This window comes from Macrobrachium nipponense, chromosome 30 (genome assembly GCF_015104395.2).
Source record: "Macrobrachium nipponense isolate FS-2020 chromosome 30, ASM1510439v2, whole genome shotgun sequence".
In the NCBI taxonomy this organism is placed as follows: Eukaryota; Metazoa; Arthropoda; class Malacostraca; order Decapoda; family Palaemonidae; genus Macrobrachium; species Macrobrachium nipponense.
The window spans coordinates 30,942,096-30,961,325 of record NC_087218.1 but is presented as its reverse complement, the minus strand read 5'-3'; the positions used below and the strand labels follow the sequence as shown (position 1 = coordinate 30,961,325).

The 19,230-nt window shown below is 48.3% G+C and overlaps 1 pseudogene; it reads left to right on the top strand.

Moving 5' to 3' along the window:
- LOC135202403 (mitochondrial protein C2orf69-like) overlaps window positions 1–19,230 on the top strand; it is a 206,189-nt pseudogene that overhangs the window by 123,320 nt on the left and 63,639 nt on the right.

The window sequence follows — 19,230 nt, the reverse complement described above, 5'->3', positions numbered from 1 at the left end:
AGTTTTATCTACATAAAACTAAAGAGAGTCGAAGTCCTTCTGACAATCTGCAGTGTTCCGAAAAAGGCCAGACTTGCCCATATCAAAGAACACCCTGGCTTTATTGTTAAGGAGTTCTTTCAAAAAAGGCTCTTTCATTGTGTTTGAACAAAGATTGGAAATCTTTTGATCTGAATGCTCACGAGGTGAGGGCGCGGCCTCGGAAGCATTTCAACAGAGCATGGCACTCAGTAACATCCTAAGTACCACGTTTTAGCGAAGCAACTCTGTGTTCGCTTCACACTTCCTGCGGGATGTGAAGACGGCATATGAGATCTGCTGCTCGCTAGGGCCATATGTGTCTGCAGACACAATCTTGGGGGCAAGAAGTACCACTCATCCTATCCTGTAGAAAATGGTTAGGAAGAGCTCTTAATTTACCGTAGTTGAGATGGTCGCCTTAGTTAAAACACCTTAACTTTGGCTAGGTTGGTCAGGTGGTGAATATATATATATATATTATATATATATATATATATATATATATATATATATATATATCTATATATATATATATATATATATATATATATATATATATATATAGTATATTTATTTTATTTTGTACATGAACTTTCCTGTCAGACATATACTTAAGCTTACGTCTCTGACGTCACGACAGAATTCAAAACTCGCGGCTAACGCGACAGGTAGGTCAGGTGATCTACCTTACCCGCCGCTGGGAAGCGGGTGTAGAACCACATACCTTTCTTGTCAGATTTTTTCTGTCGTCGGTGTCGACCACACCTGTTGTCGGTACCTCTTGACAGTTTGGATTCTTTTCTCGTTTTCGCCCTGGATTGTTTCTACGGGACTTTTGGTGAAGTACCCATCTTTTTTGGCTGGCATTCGCGATTTTTTGTGGACAGTTATTGGACTTTTCTTTGGATTTTTCTTGGATTCATGATGTCTGATGTTGATACTAAGAAAACTGCTATGTTTAGAGTTTGTTGTATGACTGAGTGTAAGGTGAGGCTACCGAAAGCTGCGGTAGAACCTCACGGTATGTTTGAAGTGTAGAGGGAATGAATGCACCTTTAATAATCCTTGTAATGAATGTGAAAAGCTGAATGAGGATGAATGGAAGTCTTTGTCTTCCTACTTGAGGAAGCTTGAAAGGATAAAAGTTAGGAAAGCTTCTTCCAGGAGCAGTAGTAGATCTCGTATTAGCGAGTTGGATATAGATAATCCTATTTAGAAGTAGCTCCTTTGTCCAGTTTCAGCTCCTGCTCCCCGGCACCGAAGCTGAAGATGCGCCTTCGGAAGTGGCCTCCATGAAAGCCACCAGTTCGGCAGTATAGAGAGGAAAATCAAACATTAGAAGGTAAGAGTGATTCCAATAGTGATTTGTGCAGTGAACCCAGTGCAGTGGAGGGTGCGTCTGATCGGCTCCCTAATGCTTCCAGGCCTAGACCTCTTCCGACTCCCAGTCCCAGTGGAGGAGGAAAGTCGAAAGCCGCAGGAAGGTTAGGGAGCATCCCCAACGGTCAGGCGTCCCCATCGGTAGCTCCTGTTGATCGTTCCCAGGCTACCTTGGATCGCTCCAAGAGCGAAATATTGCGCCAATGCTTCTCGTCTTCGCCTTCGCCTTCTCCTAAACGGATGGAGCTCTTCGGAAGCCTCGCGCCCTTCGAAGAGAGCCTGGAACGCTCCCTGCGCCCGCCCTTCCAGCCCTGAAGTTTTTTCGGAAGAGCCTGAGGTGGAAAGCGAAGAAGCTAAGTAGATCTCAGGAGTATCGTTCCCCAAGCGGAGATCGAGTCCTCGTCCACCTGTTCACAGAGTTTGTTGATTGAATTCTCCTGCAAGGTGGGTTTGGCTAACCTTCAGGCGCAGATTTCAGCTCTGGCTGGCTCTCTTTGCGTGTCTTCTCGTCGTAGGAAAGGACGTCTCGCTTCCTGTAAAGAAGTCCAGGCTCCCCTCTCCTGACTCTCGCTATTCGACGGAAGCGGCGCGCTCACCTGTGCGTTCGGATTCTCGCAGGAGACTTTCTGCTTTCGACAAGATCACTTCTGCGTCCAAGCGACATTCGCCTGACAGACAGGTTTCTCCTTCGGACAAGGAGCAAACTGCGCGTAGGAGATCTTCACCCTACAGACGCTCTTCTCGGAAAGGACAGACTCCCCTTGACAGGCGCCAAGAGCCTAGTAGGCGCTACTCACCTTGTAGCCGCTCCTCGTCTCGCCTCCACTCTCCGGTTGACAAGCGCCCTAAATCGGACAGGCGCCCTTCGCTGGACAGGCGTCAAGAGCTTGTTAGGCGCGTTTCTCTTGGCAGGCGCTCTTCTCTGACTTTCACTCTCCTCGAGTCAGGCGCCGAGAGCCTAGCAGGCGCTTCTCCCCTTGTAGGCGCTCACCTAGTAGGCGCTCGTCGCCAGAGATCCTCTCGCCTCGGTTCAGGCGCCAAGAGCCTGGTAGGCGCTTCTCATATGGCAGGCGCTGTTCGCCTGGTAGCCGCTCTCCTTTGGATAGGCGCCAAGAGCCTGATAGAAGTTCTTCTTCAAACAGGCGCTCTGCGCCTGACAGCCGACTTACTCCTGTTAGGCTCCAAGGGAATCTGGGAAACGCACTCCTCCAGACAAGAAGGATGTTGCAAGTAGACACATTTCTGAAGCATTGTCTCCAAGACGTATACGTCTTACTTCCTCTAGAGACACTTTTAAGAATAGTCGCAGCCTCTAGGATCATGAGGGCTCTTCAGCTCAGGAAGAACAGGACCCTCAGAAGAAGAAGGACCAAAAGACTCCTCTGTTTCCTCCTATAAGAGGCTGACAGAGTTACTCCTGCAAGAGTTTGGAGATATCCTTTCTCCTGTGGCTCCTCCTTCTCCTCTTTCGTTATTCTCCACTTCGAAGACGTCGAAGGTTTCGTCTTTGTAAGGATGAAACCTACTGTTTCCATGAAGAAGGCGCTTAGAGGTTTTGGGGAATGGCTCCTTTCTAAGGAAGAGAAAGGGAAGACGGTTTTTTCTTTCCCTCCGTCTAAACTGACTGGCAGATTGGGATTCTGGTACGAATCGGGAGAACCTTTAGGCCTCGCTCTCCCTTCGTCTGCGGACTCGGCTTCTCTTCATTGGTGGATTCTGCTCGTCGTTCCGCCCTCTTGTCCGCCAAGACTACGTGGGGAATGAACGAACTTGACCACCTACTGAAGGGAATGTTCCGAGTCCTGGAAGTTTTCAACTCCTTGATTGGTCTTTAGGTGTTCTGGCTAATAAGACCCAGACCCCAGATTCTCTGTCTCCTGAAGATCTTAACTGCGTCCTCACTTGCATGGATAAAGCAGTGAGAGACGGATCGAGTGAAGTCTCCTCACTGTTTGGAGCTGGAGTGATTAAGAAACGGTCTGTCTACTGTTCGTTTCTCACGAAGGCAGTGTCACATGCGCAAAGGGCCTCGCTTATGTATGCTCAACTCTCTCCTCTTCTGTTCCCCAGAAGATTATTCAAGATGTCTCGAGTGCCCTTTCAGCTAAGGCTACTCAGGACATGTTAGCCCAGGCGGCCAGGAAACCTCGCTCTGTCTTCCAACCCAAGGTCAAGAAAGAGACTCCTCTGAGACAGGAGCCCTTTCGAGGAGGATCGCTGTCAGAGGTTCTGCAACCAGAGGGACTAGACCTTTTAAGAGAGGTAAAACCTTCTCTAAGTCAGTCAGAGGGAAGAAATAGCGATCAAGGACTCCAGACATCAGTGGGTGCCAGACTACTGAAATTTGCCGACGTCTGGGCTAATCAGAGCAGAGTCTCAAGAAAGATGTCTGGAGGACCTTCAAAAGACCCTTACATTGGCAAGTTCTCTGGTACTTCTGGTGAACTTCCAGAAGTCTCAATTAATCCCCAGTCAAGAGCGGATCTATCTGGGGATTCGGATAGCTTCTCTGGCTTTTCGGGCTTTTCCGTCGCCAGAGAGGATAGCTCGTTGCTACGAGAAAATAACGACCTTCCTAGAGAAAGATGCTTGCACAGCGAGGGAGTGGATGAGTCTGCTGGGGACAACTCTCCTCGTTGGAGCAATTCGTTTTCTCTAGGAAGGTTGCATCTCAGGCCTCTACAGTTCTTCCTATACCAGAACTGGAGGCGTCTCTCCCTAGATCTGGAGTTCTCCTTCAAGATCTCAAGGGGAATCAAGAGAGACCTTCGGTGGTGGAACAACCCACTTCGTTTTGTGGAAGGAATGTCTCTTTACATGCCGAACCCCAGCCATGTGTTGTTTTCCGACGCATCGGAAGCAGGTTGGGGAGCGACGCTCGGGACAAGAGAAGTGTCAGGCACCTGGAAGGGGGATCAGGTGTCCTGGCACATCAACAAGAAAGAGTTGATGGCAGTCTGATGGCATTGAAAGCTTCGAGCCCCATGTCCGAAATGCAGTAGTGCAGGTCAATTCGGACAACACAACAGCCTTGGCGTACATCAAAAACAAAAAACGGGGGACGCACTCCTTCTCCCTGTACGAAACAGCAAGGGATCTTCTGCTGTGGTCTCAAACAAGGAAGATCAGTCTTCTCACCAGATTCGTACAGGGAGAAAGGAACGTCAGGGCCGATATCCTGAGCAGGAAGAATCAACTCCTGCCTTCCGAGTGGACCCTCCACTCAGAGGTATGCCAAGACCTGTGGAGAAGATGGGGCAGACCTCACATCGATCTCTTTGCAACAGCAAAGAACGCAAGAATCGAACATACTGCTCCCGATCTCAGACCCAGGAGCAGTATCAGTGGATGCGTTTCTCCTAGATTGGACAGGTCTAGACGTCTACGCCTTTCCCCCTTCAAAGTACTGGGACAAACCCTCAAGAAATTTGCTATCTCGGAGATGACAAGAATGACGCTAGTAGCTCCGTTCTGGCCCGCCCAAGATTGGTTCACAAGAGGTAACTGGAATGGTTGGTGACTTTTCCAACGTAGCACTTCCACAAAGACAAGATTTGCTCAAACAACCCCACTTCGACAGGTATCACAGAAACCTCCCCGCTCTCAATCTGACTGGCTTTCGACTGTCAAAAGTCTTGTCAGAGCGAAGGGGTTTTCGACAAAAGCTGCTAAGGCTATCGCCTCAGCTAGAACGACCTTCGACCCTTAAAGTCTACCAGTCGAAGTGGGACGTCTTTCGCCGGTGGTGCAGGAACCAGAAGTTTTCCTCTTCCAGTACCTCTGTGACTCAGATAGCAGATTTCCTAGTTTTCCTCAGAGAAAAATGCGGTTTGGCAGTATCTACTATCAAAGGATACCGAAGCATGCTGGGCTGCGGTGTTCAGAATAGGAATTAACAGATTCTTTCGAATAACAAAAGGATCTTCATGATCTATTAAGATCTTTTGAATCTTCCATGAAAACTTCGAACGAAGTTCCAAGTTGGAATCTGGATCCGTGGTGCTTCGTTTCCTGAGGTCCGCTAGGTGGTTTGAACCACCACATTTAGCCTCCTTCAAAGATCTCACGAGGAAAGCTCTCTTTCTCATGGCTTTAGCATCCACTAAAAGGGTTAGTGAGATTCATGCCCTAGAAGGAAGGGTAGGTTTCCAAAGGAGATTCCGTGGTTTGTTCCTTCCTTCCTTCGTTTTAGCAAAAAATGAGAACCCCTCAAATCCTTGGCCAAGGAACTTTGAGGTTCGTGGTTTATCTGCCCTAGTAGGGGAAGAACCTGAAAGAACTCTTTGCCTGTTAGGAGTTTAAAATACTACCTTCAGAAGAAGAAAACCCTTAAGGGCATTGAGGACAGACTATGGTGCTCTGTAAAGGACCCCAGCAGCCGACCATTGTCGAAAAAATGCGCTGTCTTTCTTCATTAGAAGTGTTGTGAAAGAAGCACATAGATCTTGTAATTGTAAGAACATTTCAAGCTCCTAAAAGTCAAGGCTCAATGAAGTGAGAGCAATTGCCACTTCCTTGGCCTTTAAGAAGAATGTCTCTTCAGGGAATCTGATGAAAACTACATTCTGGAGATGTAATTCAGTATTCGCCAACCACTACCTAAAAGACGTCAGTATTACGTATGACGAGTGCTTCGCGTTAGGCCCGTACGTATCGGCGGATTCGGTGCTGGGGCAGGAGCTGGAACATATCCTTAGTAGTTTTTTCCCTTGTTTTTGTTAATTGAGTTCATATGGTTGTATGAAAAATGATGCAGGTAGGCATCTTTTTTCGTTTCGTAATACTAATAACTTTAGTTTGGTTAGGTGATCGGATTTGGTTTGAAGCTCCCTGCGTTGGTAGTGGACAGGTTCTGTCATAGAAGAGGGCGAACCCCCATTGACATGATCCGACTTGGATTCTACTAAGTAAGCGGATATCAAGTCCCGTTAGTAGACCCAAAGAGTCTTTTCAGCTGTAGGTCACGCCCTCGCTGTAGCTCTTATGGCTATGCAGACTAATAGACAGTATCTATGAAGTCTTCAGCCTAAACAGGTAAGAACCAAGGTTATTTTTATCCTACAACAGGTGTTGTTTACCTTTTCTTTGTTATTTTCTGTCTTGTACCCTCCACCAAGGGTGTCAATCAGCTAAATATATGTCTGACAGGAAAGTTCATGTACAAAAATGATATTGTTATTTTACAATAAAGTTTTGTACATACTTACCTGGCAGACATATACGATTGATGGCCCGCCCAGCCTCCCCTCAGGAGACAGGTATAAGAGAGAAAAAATCTGGCAAGAAAGGTATGTTGGTTCTTACACCCGCTTCCCAGCGGCGGGTAAGGTAGATCACCTGACCTACCTGTCGCGTTAGCCGCGAGTTTTGAATTCTGTCGTGACGTCAGAGACGTAAGCTAAGTATATGTCTGCCAGGTAAGTATGTACAAAACTTTATTGTAAAATAACAATATCATTTTTACTTCTTAGCCCTCATGGTATGGTCAATATGGTCTAGTCACATTGTGGTCACGCCCCCGTTGACAGATCATCTGGAGTGCACCAGCTATATAATAGGTCTCTACTCGCTGGCAACTCTAGTAAAGCAGAAGCAGACTTGGGTGACAGTAATCACGAAGTCAGCTATGCTAACAGGTGGAACCAAGATGTAAATCATCTGCATGCATTTGTTTCCCAAAATCCTTCTATTCTGTCCCTTCCCACCTCCAATGGTGGGATTCAGCTATATATATATCTGACAGGTAAGTTTCATGAACAAAATGATAATGTTATGATACAATAAAGTTTGTTCATACTTACCTGGCAGATATATATATAGCTGTATTTTCTGAGTCCGACAGAATTTCAAAAACTTCCGACACACGCAGTGGTCGGCCAGGTGGTTAGTACCCATTCCCGCCGCTGGGAGGCGGGTATCAGGAACCATTCCCATTTTCTATTCATATTTTTATTCCCACTGTCCCCTGAGGGGAGGTGGGTGGGTACTTGATTATATATATCTGCCAGGTAAGTATGAACAAACTTTATTGTATCATAACAATATCATTTTTCCTAACTATACAAACCTTAGGTCATTTACATTACATTTATGCCTACCTCATGCTACCCCTCAATCTGAAACCTGGGCCAAAAGGCAAACTGGAATGTTTACATCTGGGCAGCCTGGTATTACTGGTTACTGGACAGTAGTTACTGCCTAACCACCTTGTTCAAGAGTTTTAATGGTTGTTTGATCCGATACGTAATACAAACCATCGGTCCTTTAACAATAGGAATGTAATCAATCAGTGGCAGCTGGAACCGGTTGTAAGCTTTGAACAAGGAGGTTCGATAGTTAACTGCTTGTCCGATTGTCGGGTGTCCCGGCTGACTGGGAGGTGAAGCTCCACTTTGCTTTCGGCCGCCGTTGGTGTCAGACGTGTTGTTCGCCACTCTGCCCGCTGTGTCGTATGCTGAGGATTCTTCATACTATCATGAAGCATTTTTCTTGTACTTTCCCTTTTTTTGAGTGCTTGAGTTGGAAATACGTGAGTACTTGGTTTATTTTGTTATTGTGCTCGTGGAGTGTGATTAACATGGATTCCCACAAGCCGGAGAGAACCCCCCGCCCCCCCGTCATCCGCAGATTGTGCCCTGGCGTGGAGGGCCGTAAGTGTGGGGCCTTTAGGTCTATATTGGAGGTTGACCCTCATGATTTGTGCACTCGGTGTCGAGGGCGTGAGTGCTCTCGCACCGAGTCATGTGATATTTGTGTTCATTGGTCGGGGGAGCAGTGGGAGCGTTACGAGGGGAGGAAGAAGGCACGTAAACCAGCCAAGGAGTCATCGGAGGGTTCTCCAGTTACTCCTTTAGTCATGGACACGTCTTCCTCTTTCCTCCCTCCGTCGCAGCTCCCACGTATGGCTCCTTCCCCTTCATGGGGTGTGTCTCGTTCCTTTTCTTCCCTCGATCAGTCGGGCGTGGAGGAGGGAGCGAGACACCCCGACATTCAATTGTATTCGGGGTCTTCCGTTCGCTCGGGGTGGGTCCTGTCCCCCCCTGGGCGAGGGGGAACCCCCTACTAACCCGACTGTTCCTTCCTCAGGTAAGCCTGCCGCATGGGACGATCTTTGCCAGGTCTGGTATGCGCTGGGGCTCTAGGGGACACAGAGCGTTCAGGGGCTGCTTTGCCATCTTGCGCAGGGTTCCAGTCCGGTAACCCATGGTCCCGAGACGCTGATGACCACTAGTACTGTGTCGACGCCAAGGTATGCTGCGCCCCCTCATCTGGTCTATACGCAGCATGTCACCATGGTGACCCCGAAGCCGCTCTCGCCCCAGCCCCTGATTTTCGGTGTCCCAAGAGCTCGCCACTTGATCTGCTGCCAGTACCCAGGATGTCGCTGGCTCCAGTACCGCCTCCTGTTCCTGTACCTGCTGTTCCTGTGCCAGTCCCTGCCATCGTTGTTGCTGCCCCCAATGCAGGTCCCTCCAGACATGTGCAGCTGGGCCCTGTTGCTTTGGCAACTGCCCCGGCTCCGTCCTGGATGGAGGACCTGGCGGTGGTCCTGAGGAAGCTGACGAAGAAGAAGAGGAAGGTGTCGTCTGTCTCACTGCCCATGGTGTTGCTGCCCCCACCGCAGGTCCCTCCGGACAGGTGCAGCCAGGCCCTGTTGCTTTGGCAACTGCCCCGGCTCCATCCTGGATGGAGGACCTGATGGTGGTCCTGAGGAAGCTGACGAAGAAGAAGAGGAAGGTGTTGTCTGTCCCACTCCGGTGGGACAGTTGGGCCTTCCGCTGGTCCTCCCTTTCCTTCGGGAACGGGGCCTGTCTCTCCTTCCATAAGGAAGAAGAAGACGGGGACCAGAGGAGTACCGGCTAACACCGGTACCTCCTCGCCTGGCGCCAGAGGTTCTGCCTCGGCGCCAGGAACCGTCTCGGCCTCTTGTTCGCGAGAGGTACCGAGTGTATGGTCGCCCACAGGTGACCGTGCAGCCAGGGTCCAGGCAGCCAAGCCAGCTCACCGCGACTCTCGCCGATCCCCAGGGTTGACGTGACGGTCCCACCGGACCGTACGGGGGCTGAGGCGAGGAATAGGTCCCCTCAGTCGCCAAGACCAGCCCCGGCTGGTCCAGGCACCGTGGTGCGCCATGAGGACAGGCCTTGCTCCCACCGTGACAGTGGACTACTGGTCCCCTGACCGCTGCTCCCACCGGGACCGGGCAGATAGGGGGACTAGCAGCAGCTCTCCTGACGCTTGGGACCGTCGATGTGGTTCTCGGTCCAGTGGTTCCCCCCCAGGGGAGCCGCGCGTCTAGGCCTGCAGCTCGATCGTCACCACGGGTTGGCGATCGCCTGCAGCCCCCCCAGCACGCCAGCCAGTTCTGCCGGTGGGCAGGGGATGAGCGTCAGGTCTTCCTCTCCAATCCCTTCAACATCCTCGGGCTACAACGGGAAGAACGAGGCGATCAGGAGCAATCGCAAGGAGTGGGCTTCTCGTGGTCCCTCCACGAGGACCGACCAGATCATACACTCGAGTGGCTGGAGGAGACCATGAGGGGTCTGTTGTGGTTCCTCCTGTGGAAGGAGGAGCGTCTTGGGAGGCGTTCTCCTTGGATGGGCTTGACGGTCCATCTCCTCAGGACGCGGTCACTCCCAAGATCCAGAGGTCTTTCGCAGAGGTAATTGCGCTGATTCGTCAGCACAATGACCTCGGGGAAGGATCAGTGCTTCCGCCCTCCGAGCCTATGTCTAGCCTGGAGTCGTTCTGGGGTCCTAAGAAGGAACCCAGGACGACGGTGGGTCTGCCTCGATCAGCCTTGGCCGACAGTGGGCTGGGCCAAGTGGACTCTCTCGTCTCCGGACAGGAGGGATTGCTTCGGTCCAGTAGGTCGTACAAGCTCCTTCCCCCCCCTCTACCACGACAGAGGTGCTTCTACGTGCCTTCGGAGGACCCTCTGCCGCCGAAACAGGTTAACCCGGAGCTGGGTAGGCTAACTCTGGGGTGATGTCTTCAACACATGCTGTCAGAGAACCTCTGGTTCTCGCAGCAAGAGGCACTGGTTCTGGAATCGACTGCCATGGCAGCATTCCAAGCAGTCTCCTTGTTAGACCTGTGGTCCCTCACAGTGTCTAAGGTCGCAGCCTCCTCGGGAAACATCACTCCCGAAGGAGACCCGGCTTTTGGGATACTGTGCCAGTCTGGAGGTAGGGCAATTTCCTACCTGGCCCACCTGTGGGCCAACCTGGTTCTGAGGCGTAGGGACACAGTCCTCACTCGAGTAACCAGGTGGGCAGGGCGTGAGGCGGCTTTGGGTCTACAGAACAGAGTTCCCTCTCTCTCTTCCCCACTGATGACAGTGACCGTTTAGTACACCAGACAGTCTCGAAGGCAGTTGGGCAGCCTCAAGCCACTGCGGCTAAGCCCAAGAGCTTGGCTAGCGCTTCCTCTGCAGCTAAGACGACAACCTTGTCGAAGCTGAGAGGAAAGACTCTGCCTTCGACATCTTCTGTAAGGAGTGATCGTCACCAGCCCTCCTTCTCCCGAGGAGGAGCCGGGAAGAAGAAGTCAAAGAGAGGAAAACGCTAGGGACGGCATTCCTCCTCACTTGCTGCCGGAAGTTGGGCTGTGCCTGGCAAGCCATTGGGCAACTTGGCAGCGCTACGGAGCGGAGACCTGGATAATGGATGCCCTTCGGGAGGGATATCTACTACCCTTTGAGTCGCGGCCACCCCTCACCTCCAACCCGGTCCATCTTCAGACGTACATTCCCGGTTCTGCCAGGGACGTGGCGCTTCAGCAGGAAGTGGAAGCCATGCTGAGCAAACGAACTGTGGAGATTGTATGGGATCAGTCGCTGTGCTTCTACAGTTGACTTTTCCTGGTGGAGAAGTCCTAAGGGGGCTGGCGCCCGGTGATAGATCTCTCTCCCTTGAACCGATTTGTTCGCCAGACTCGGTTCATGATGGAAATGACACGTTCAGTGCTCAAGTCCATCAGGGAGAACGACTTCATACTTTCTGTGGACCTGAAGGACATGTATTTCCAGATACCCATCCATCAGTCCTCCAGGAAGTACCTCCACTTCATCCTCGACGGGACGATGTACCAATTCAGGGCACTTTGTTTCAGTCTGTTAACCTCCCCACAGGTGTTCACGCGAGTGTTCACTCTGGTGTCGGCTTGGGCCCATTCGGTAGGGATACGTCTTCTGGGGTATCTTGACGATTGGTTGGTCTTGACAAGCTCCTGCTCGCAGTTGCTACAGGACAGGGATCGACTCCTCGAGTTCTGCCGCGATCTTGGGATCGCGGTGAATTTTGAGAAGTCAGATCTTGAGCCCAAGCAGAGGATGAAGTACCTGGGCATGCTAATTGATACGGTAGCAGGGCGAGTCTTCCCCGCAGACTCGCAGATCAGCAGGTTCAGCGAGGCAGCCAGGCGGTTCCTGTCCCTACAGGAGCAGCCAGCTCAGCAGTGGCAGGTCGTGATTGGTCACCTGTCATCTCTTGAGAAGTTAGTCCCTCACTGGCGTCTTCACCTGCGGTCTCTTCAGTGGAGGCTAAAGGAGAGTTGGTCACAGGCAAGAGACCCGCCGTACTTTCCCGTGTCTCTCACGGAGTAGGTGAGGCAGGACCTAGCCTGGTGGCTGGACAACAGGAACCTCGTAAGAGGAGTGCCTCTTCACACTCCCTCCCCGGAGATGTTGCTGTTTTCAGATGCGTCAACCGAGGGATGGGGCGCACACCTGGAGGAGTTGCTGGCTGTGGGTGTGTGGGATCATCACGACAAGCACCTTCACATCAACGTCCTAGAGCTCAAGGCAGCGTTTCTCGCTTTCCAAGAGTTCCAGGACCGTTTGATGGGACACTCAGTGGTGATGATGAGCGACAACACCACGGTAGTGGCGTACGTCAACAAACGGGGCCTTAGTGTCCCTCCTGTTGCACCAGTTGACGTTGCAGGTGCATGAGTGGGCCCTGGCTCACTCGGTAGAGCTGTCAGCTTGCTACATTCCAGGCAAGAGGAACGTAGTGGCAGACAAGCTCGGCCATCAGAATCAGGTGATAGGAACCGAATGGTCCCTTCACCCAAACGTGGAGGAAAGGCTGTTCAACCTGTGGGGGCGTCCAGTTGTGGATCTGTTCGTCACCCGGCACAACAGAAAACTCCAGGTTTTCTACTCGGTTGTGCCAGACCCATGGGGAGCTGCAGAGGATGCTCTTCAACATCTGTGGGACAACCTCTTCGTATACACCTTCCCCCCCGTTCTGTCTGATTCCCAAGGTGATCAGCAGGGTGCTGGCCACCGCGAATCTTCGGATGATTCTAGTGGCACCCAAATGGCCCCAGGCCATTTGGTATCCGGACCTGCTGGGTTCTGCTTGCCAAAGCACCGAGAGAGATTCCCCCCTGGCACAACTTCCTGTGCCAGCCACACATGGAACGGTACCACCGATCGGTTCGACCCCTGTCTCTTTACGGCTGGCTGTTATCCACCATCTCTTGCGAGCGAGAGGCTTTTCTCGTCGGGCAGCAACAGAGATGGCTGGGTACCTCAGGCAGTCCTCTGCAGCTGTGTACCAGGGGAAGTGGTCTGTCTTCTGTGGTTGGTGTCGTGGATGGGGTCTCTCTCCTCTTAGAGCCACTCTTCAGCAGGTAGTGGATTTCCTAGTCTTCCTCCGCCGAGAGAAGCTCCTCTCCGTCTCCGCAGTTAAAGGCTACAGAGCCGCCCTGGCCCTAGTCCTTAAACTGCGGGGAGTGGATATCTCCACCTCCTTCAAGATCTCCCTCCTAATGAAGAGCTTCGAGAGGTCTTGCCCACCCAGTGAACTCAGGCCCCCGGGATGGGACGTGACTCTCGTCCTTAGGAATTTGACTCAAAGACCCTTCAAGCCACTTCGAGAGTCGTCAGACAGGGATCTGACCCTCAAGACCCTCTTCTTGCTGGCCCTGGCATTGGCAAAGAGAGTAGGGGAACTTCATGGTCTTTCCTTTGATGTTAAGCATACGAGGGGATGGGGATCTGTGACGCTCTATTTCGTCCCTGGCTTCGTAGCGAAGACTCAGAACCCTTCGGTCCCTGACGACCGGTTCAAGTCATTCACGATCCCCTCCCTGAAGGACTTCACCGACAATGATGCGGATGAGATGCTGCTTCGTCCTGTGAGGGCGCTACGGCGCTATCTGAAGAGAACTCATCACCTCAGGCCTTGGTGTCGACGCCTCTTCGTTAGCACCGGGGTTACCAAGGAGGAGGTGTCCAAGAACACACTTTCTTTCTGGCTTTGTAAGGTGATCAGGAGGGCGTATGCTGCGGATAGGAGTGACGACACCCGTACCCTTCGTCCGAGAGCCCACGAAGTCAGAAATATTGGTCCAACCCTTGCGTTCCGCAAGAACTTCTCCGTGGCACAGGTGCAGAAGGCAGGGGTTTGGGCCAACCAGACCACCTTCACATCTTTCTATCTTCGGGATATCACCCATAGGTCCTTAGACACTTGTTCCTTAGGACCCATGGTGGCTGCTCAACAAGTTGTGTAGCTTACCCAGCTCCCGAGCGGACAGAACAGCATCGCATCCTTGTGTGACTGCATGAATGGACGCGTGAAAGACAGTGTGACTGGTTTCTCTTCCTCCTCTTTTCTCTCCTCTACCTGTGGGCAGAGGGCCGTGGTCGTCTCTTTGCTGGACAGGAGGCTGATGCAGGTAAGCTACGCGACTGAGCTCCATCCTATCCCTTTCAGTAGGGATAGGAGCGGTTATCCACCACTCCCCTAACAAGGGGGGGAGTGGATGCCAACAAGAGACAAACCCATGACCTTATATTTGGCTCTTGAAATAGGAACTAGTTCTTCCTTGCTATTCATAAGAGGCACGCTTGCCTCCCTCTTATGAATTTGGTCCAGAGGTCTGACCACTGATCCTGCGGTGCACACCCCGATCAGCTGGACAGAGGCTAGGATCCCTCCCTCTGCTCTTATGACCAGGGAGGGAACCAAGGTCGGACGAACACCAGTCTGTTCATAAGACTCAGATTCCACCCACCAATAAGTGAGTCTTCCTATTGTTAAAGGACTGATGGTTTGTATTACGTATCGGAACAAGTCACAATTTGTCGAAAATTGTATTTTTCCTAACTATACAAACCTGAGGTCCTTTACACATAGTCCCACCTCATGTCACCCCTCACTCTGTTTCCTGGGCCTAAAGCAAAGTGAAGCTTCACCTCCCAGTTGGCCAGGACACCGGACTATCGGACAAGCAGTTAACTATCGAACCTCCTTGTTCAAAGCTTACGACCGGTTTCAGCTGCCGCTGATTACATTCCTATTGTTAAAGGACCTCAGGTTTGTATAGTTAGAAAAAATACAATTTTTGACAAATTGTGATTTTACAGCTTTGCTGAAAGTGATTACCAATGTAAAGGACCTCAGGTTTGTATAGGTGGGAAAAATACAATTTACTTGAAAAAAATTGTGATTTTGTCAGTATTTGACCCTTTTTTAGACACTTGCCAAAGCACCGTAGCCTACTGGCATTCTGACCTATGAATGTTTTTGTCTTTATCATTTTGTAATTGAAATACTTTTTTTTCCTTAGAGTTGTATTTTCCTCTTTTTTTTCCTTAGAGTTGCATTTTCCTCAATCTGCTTGCAAGTTTTGTGTATGCTAAAAATGAAAATAAGGTCTAATATATTTATTGGTTTGGATCGTAGGGTGCTAGAAAAATCAAAACTAGGTTTCTTATTAGCTTGTTGCAGTGATGTAACATGACGTACTGTATTAAACATTTACACTTCCATATAGTATGATTATCAAGACCTTGATGTACATACATCTGATTGAACTAGTACATACATGCTTGTATGATGTCTACTCCAGTTTGGAAAATGTTAAGGACATAGCATTAATACTACAATTCTTTCAGGATTCCTACTACTGTACATGTGTGCACAGATTGGTGCATCCAGTATTATGATTAGAATCAGTTGACTTAAGGGCTGGTGTTACTGTTAACTGAACAGTTACGACATTTGCGATAATTGGAATAATGTTATGATGAGGTTATCATTTCTGGTAGTTGATAAATGTGGTTTTAGTGCCAATAATTGGCATGTATGTATGTTCTCAAGTACAATTAAAATTGTATTAAAAGCATTTCTGACTTTTATTACATTGAGATTTAATTTATCAGAACTACCCAGAGGTTATGGAGGCACATAGAGACAACAAAAGATACGTGGAATGGTCGCTGACAGAAACAACCTCTCTTCTGGCTTCTAAATTTCCCTCACATCACATTCTGGTTGTTAAACCGAGCAGGTACTAAAACTGTGTACGTAATTGTTTTATGGAAACATATTTTTAATTATACAACTTCCCCAGTAATTATATAGCTAAAATTTTCACTTGCCGGCAGTTAAAATCCCGAGATTCGCAGGTCACACTAACTATCTGTTTGCCTTGGTTAGGTAATAGTGCCCTGCCAACTTTCAGGGTAAGAGAGAGGAACAACACGGCAAAGAACTCAGTTTGTTTCTGCTGGCCGATGGCTATGGTTGTCGGTTGCAGTTATTCCTGAATTTTTTTTTTGGACTTTCCTTTTTGTAATTGCAATTGGTTAAGTACTCTATTCCTGTATAAGCCATCTTGGAAAATCATGTAGATAGGGTTAGGTTTTGTGATAAGAGCTAGCTTTTTTTCTTTTGCTTTTTGTTTTTTCTTGGTAACCATCAGGTCTTAGTGTTTTCGACATTTCAGACACAGGTTCTCTAGAGGTTTATTACGGACCGAGGTCCGCTCCAGGTTCGATATTATAATAAACAAAAAGTATTCAACACCAACGGTTGAAACTGGGGATATGAGTATAGAAAGAAACACTAACAGAACAAAGGTTTATTTACAAGCTTACTAACAAAGATAAATGCAGAATGGTTTCTCCTATTTACATAAAAAAAAGTAAAATCTTACAATGCGTGAATTGGGGAAACAGTGAGGTAATGGAAGTACTTGCTGGTCAGTTTTGCGACTCAAAGCACTGGCTTCACAAAGGAGAACTGTAATTGCAGAAGTCTTCTTGACTCCGTATTGCAGAAAACAATGTCTATTCTTGATACTCGAAGGACAGGAACTCCTCGAAACCTCTTGTAGAACGTTTCTGCTCTTAAGGCTTGCTCAACGTCGAAACACCTCGGTCGTTCTCTCTAACTGGACGACTTGACCATTTTCAGATCAAACTCTCGAGCGCCTTTTCGTCTCTGATCCTTCGTCTGTTTCTTCTTCTCTTATCTCTCTGATGATCTCTGCTCTCTGCTGGTCTCTAACTGATGATCTCTTCTGCTGATCTCTCATTGATGATCTGATCTCTGATCTCTGCCTTCTCCTACTTCGTCAGTCGTATTTATAAGGCAATCTGGGGGTGGGGCCTACCCACGAGCGTCACAGACTCTCGAGACGACGGGAACGGTTTAGAAGAATCTCAAAGAAATATTCCATCAGAAATCGCGGCGTTTCTCACGACACTTCGGCGCCTGTTGCGTTCCACAACACACCTGGAGATTCTAGAACAATCATGAGAACAGGCGCCTCCAACACGTGCTCGAATGCCTCTTTGCTGCAGACCTACTTGAAGAAAAGGCATTTTCACTTCCTTTAACTTATCATTCGTTGCTATGAAGCGATTGCCATGAGACGTCCCCCCCAAAAGAGAAAAAAAAATGAAATCTACTGATTTTATTTTTTTCTAAAGAGAAGCAAGAATCAAACAGCAGGGGAACAATTCTGCATAAAGCTTTAATCCAGTTAAACACGTCTCCATTCACTCACCCACTCGTCCCAAAACAGAAAATGGTTATGAGGCTACTCATTCTGAAAAAATCTAGAGAGGCCATTAGCTATCACATTATCCTTTCCTCTTAATTTTTCATTTTCTGACCTCTAATTGAAAACTTCAAAATTCTTAAGTAATTCTGAATTTTCTCAAAACTAACTCCTCTCTGTTACACCATTACACGGGCGGAGGCCATGGCAAGGGGCATTCCTTATAATTCTGAATCAAGTTTACATGCATACACTTTGCTCTACTTTTACCTATATCAATTACATAATGTATATTTCCCTTCTTCTCTAACACTGGAAAAGGACCTTCGAACTTACAAGATAAAGAGGAACCTTCTTTCTGGACTAGTACTAAAACTTCATCTCTTACACAGAACCCTGTCTCTTTTGCTTCAAGATCATGTTTTCGTTTAGTCTCCCCTTGACTCCCACTCGCGTTCTCTTTCGCTAATTGCCAATCACTTTCGTTCTCCTCTGCTAGTTGCCAAGCATCTCCTAAATCGTTTTTATAATACTCTAGACTAGTTATGTAGTCCTCACTATCTTTGAAATATTTGGATGCAAAATTACTACCATTACCACTCTGTATAGCACGAGGCAGACCAAACTTAGAAAAATAATTTAACAATCGTTTAACTACGGTCCTCGCGTTACAGCTTTTTACGGGTACCACCTCGGGATAGCAAGTTAGTCTATCAATGATTGTTAACAGATATATATTCCCTCCCTTCTAGGCAACGGTCCGACCATATCAATAACTACATTCTCAAAAGGTTCGCCTACTGAAGGAATATTACACAACGGAGCTCTGAGAATTACTTGATTCGGTTTCCCGGCAATTTGGCATTCATGACGGCTTAAAACATACCTCTTTACGTCACTCTTCATTTTAGGCCAAAAGTACGCCCTACTAATACACTTGAAAGTTTTATTTACTCCCAAATGTCCTTGCTCATCATGTGCAAACTTCAAAACTAGTTCACGAAGCTTCCTAGGAACCACTAATTGTTCGGTGATTTCCTCTTAGTGGGGAAGAAGAGGAAACTTCTCTGTCCTGTTGGGGCAATTAAAACTTAATCAGATAGGTTAAACCTAGAACATCTTATCATCCTTTTATAAACCTTGAACGTCTTTGTCAAAGGTTAATCATGGAAGAGGAAAATTAACCTTTTTGTTTTGTGGTTTTAGTAAACATAGATGTCGTTGTCAAAGGTTAAGCCTGGAAGAGGCAAAATTAACCTTTTGTTCTGTGGTTTTAGAAGACCTAGCTGTCTTTGCCAATGGTTGCCATAAGTTTTAAGGCAAAGTTAACTTTTTGTTTTGTGGTTTTAAAAAACCTAGAATATATTTGTGAAGGTTAAGTCTGGAAGAGGCAAAGTTAACTGTTTTTGTTGTTTGTTTAGAAACTTATAACGTTTTTGTCAAGGAACACAAGGTCCTCTGTGACATATTTGATTAGGCTAGTGCATGAGAACTAGCTCCATATCTTCTACCTTTATTAAAGGTAAGCATTCATAATGTGAGCAGCATTTGTAACTTCATTTAATGTTAAGTCAATTTGTCGCTTCAGAATAGGATTGATGTGGTGCAGTAGAAGTGCAGTTTGGTTTTTACCTGCTCACTACCTTTAGTACAGTCATACTCCTACATACGAAAGTCCCTACATACGAAAAATCCAGGTTACGAAGGCAAAGACGAAAATTTTTTTGCTTAAGTGTACGAAAATAATTCAGGTTGCAAAAGTCTGAGATTTGCCCGGGCCGCTGAGAACAATTTTAAAACTTGCGTGCCGCCAACTGAGTAGACTCGCCACCATCCTCCCGCTCTCCCATTGGTTCCTGATGCTAGTCACCGCCGTAAGATCCTGCTCTCCTATTGGTCAGCATCTGTCCCATCATGCCTCTATGTAAAGGTATTCCTTGACCAGTGTTATCATAAACAATTGGAATTCGTTTGTTTACGTAGATTTTGTTTGTTAACATAAATTCATGTTAGTGATTTCTCTTT